At 35.9% G+C, this 3,129-nt stretch overlaps 1 pseudogene; it reads left to right on the top strand.

Moving 5' to 3' along the window:
- The first annotated feature begins 425 nt into the window (after nt 1–425).
- On the top strand, nt 426–2,925 carry LOC102739534 (olfactory receptor 13C7-like; annotated as a pseudogene).
- Nucleotides 2,926–3,129: the final 204 nt, after the last annotated feature.

Below are 3,129 nucleotides of genomic sequence, written 5' to 3'. Positions count from 1 at the left end.
GTTTTTCTGAAATCTACTTGTAATTCATTATATATATATTAGGCAGGACTATAGACATCCCAATTTGTACTGAAAAAGACAAGAATAATTTTATCTAAAAATGTTTTCCTTTTTCTTTTACAACCATTAGTAATGTCTATAGTTAATATTTTTAGGATATTACAGGTATATATTTCCCCCCAGATTTGAATTAACCAAAAGTTCTTTTTCTAAAAATGTATCTTTTCAGCTTGTTTTTCTAGCCACAAAATTCTGAAATTGAGATGAAATTACCATTGAAGCAGGACTTATATACACCATTTTGTTTTAGTAACTGAAGAACAGTGATTTTTGTTGATGGTAACATATTAGTTGTGTTCTGGATTGTTTGGTCAAAATGTTACGATGACATTGCATTCAAAATAATTTCAAATTCATAATGTAAGTGAGATACATAATTCTAACCGAGTTGTATGTGTTCTGAATCCCTTTTCTAACAAGGACTTTTTTTTTTTTTGAGCTAGTCTCCATGAGATCTAAAATTCTGAGTTTAGAGGATTGTAACATATTCTTATGCTGTGTATCCATTTATAAGTCCATGTTACCCATAAGGGAAGCCACATAAGGATGGAAGCAACTCTTGCAAACACTGCTGTAACAGACCCACATGTATTCTGGCTGCTACAGAATTCATTTTAGTGAAAGAAAATATTAACATGGGAAAGACCAATCAGTCCTCTGTGACAGAATTTATCCTTTTGGGACTTTCTGGCTATCCAGAACTTGAGGTCATTTATTTTGTGCTGGTCCTATGTATGTACCTGGTGATTCTGCTGGGAAAAGGAGTCATCATCATTGTAAGTGTCTGTGACACCCACCTGCACACCCCCATGTACTTTTTCCTAAGTAACTTATCATTCTTGGATATTTGCTATACCGGTTCTTCTATTCTCCTATTTCTCAGCAGCTTCTTAACTTCAAAGAAAACCATTTTCTTCTCTGGATGTGGAGTGCAAATGTTTCTCTCCTTTGCTATAGGAGCCACAGAGTGTGTCCTTCTAAGCATGATGGCATTTGACCGCTACGTGGCCATCTGTAACCCTCTGAGATAATCCATTATTATGAGCAAGACTATTAATATGTGCCCATGGCTGCTGGGTCCTGGATTGCAGGGGCTGTCAATTCTGTGTTGCACACCTCTCTTGCAATGCAGTTTCCTTTCTGTGGGGATAATGTCATTAATCATTTTACTTGTGAAATCTTGGCTGTCTTAAAATTGGCCTATGCTGATATCTCTATAAATGTGATTAGCATGGGTATTGCTAATATAATTTTTTTTGTGGTCCCAGTACTTTTCGTTTTTGTTTCCTATGCTTTCATTCTCTCCACCATCCTGAAGATTCCTTCTGCGGAGGGGAAGCACAAAGACTTCACTTGTTCCACCCACTTAACAGTGGTGATTATATTCTATGGAACCATCCTCTTCCTGTATGCAAAACCCAAGGCTAAAGACTCTTCTAGTGCAGGCAAAAACAAAATCATCTCTCTTCTATGGAGTTGTGGCACCTATGCTCAATCCCTTCACCTATAGTTTGAGGAACAAAGATGTGAAGGAAGCTGTGAAGAATGTATTGTGTCAGAAATGCTCCTCAGAGGGAATGTGAATGCTTTTTAAAGAAATTCCTTTACTCTGAATGCAGGACTAGTTCTCACCTAGAGGTTCCACAGCAAATATAAGGGTTGGTGGTACCGTTAATTCCTGAAATTCTCATTTTTCTGTTCCTGATATTTAAATGTGAGAGAAATTTAGAGCCTACCATTTTCCTTCATGACTGGATTAAGGAGAATTGGGACCACAGTTTATGGGTAAAAGGATCTCATCCAAATCATCCACCTTCTCATGGATAACTGAATTTAGTTTAAGTCTGGAATAATGAGTTCTGTAATCTTATGTGAAAGGAAATGCCATTTTACTGGCTTAACTTCTTATCTTCAATGTGCATTGGTTTTCTAGTCTCTTAGCTTTTTTAGGAAGATAAAGTAGAACTCAACAAAAAAAATTTCTAATGGGGTAGTCTTTGATCATATAAAGGAAAAGAATGGGCATTTTAGGGTGTTAGGTACCTAGCCTATGTTTATGCCAAAGAGAGACCAGAGTAGTAAAATGAAGCTATTTTTCTTAGGGCTGATTTCCTTTTAGCTGCAAACTGGCAGGCACACTTCTGTGCAGAAGTGTCTGAGGCAATGTGAGTCATTGTGCAGACACCTCAGCTGATGGGGAGATTTGGCTTATCGTAGGTTTCAATAGATGAGCAGTGGCATCTTTGAGTGAATACCATTGTTACTGTTAAATGACTCAAAAAATTAGTTTCTAAGGAACTTGTTTGCATAATTCTTTGAGAACATGGTAATAATTGGTTTAGAGTGTCACAAATTAGGTATTTTTGCAGTTACATGAATTTCCTGTAGAATATGAACTTTCTAATCATTCATATATTCCTTCATTCAATTATTCAAGCAACCAGTATTTACTGAATAGCTATTTTGTCTCAGACATTATGTTAACTATTGGTAATATCAAAAAACTAAATACATTGAGACAAAACCCAAAACATGATCAAGGAGTACACAGTCCTGTGGAATACAGACTGACACTTAAATTGAGGACAAAAATATTAAAGACTATTCACAGCTTTTCCCTTTCCCCTACTTTCTAAGCTGGATCCTTCATTTTCATTCATAATATGTTAGATCTTTATTGGGCTGAACAGAGTAATGAGTGGACTTGGAGTAGTTTAAATGGGATAAAGTGATCTTCATATATGACTTGGACCAGCTCTAGGAAAGAAATAAGAGAAGACAATGAGAAAGAAGGGATAATGCAATAAGGAAGAAAGTAGTGCATACTAGAGATTTGGAAGATAGATATAGGAGATATTTAATTAGATACCATAAAAATATAATCAGAGAAAAGGAAAAAAAAGACTAAATAGGAAGCTTTGATGCTGGTGTTCTGTGACCCTCAGTGTGTCTCTCTCCTGGAAATTTCAGTCAAGATATGCAGTATTCTTTAAGACATTTAGTGATGGATTCCATTTCTTTTGTAGTCTCTCCATGCTGAGATTAGCTATTAAGATTGGTTAACTTGGG

Source organism: Leptonychotes weddellii, unplaced genomic scaffold, assembly GCF_054177405.1.
Source record: "Leptonychotes weddellii isolate Sample4059 unplaced genomic scaffold, ASM5417740v2 HiC_scaffold_15855, whole genome shotgun sequence".
Taxonomy (NCBI): Eukaryota; Metazoa; Chordata; class Mammalia; order Carnivora; family Phocidae; genus Leptonychotes; species Leptonychotes weddellii.
Note: the sequence above shows the minus strand (reverse complement) of the source record. Positions and strands in the feature narration are given on the sequence as shown.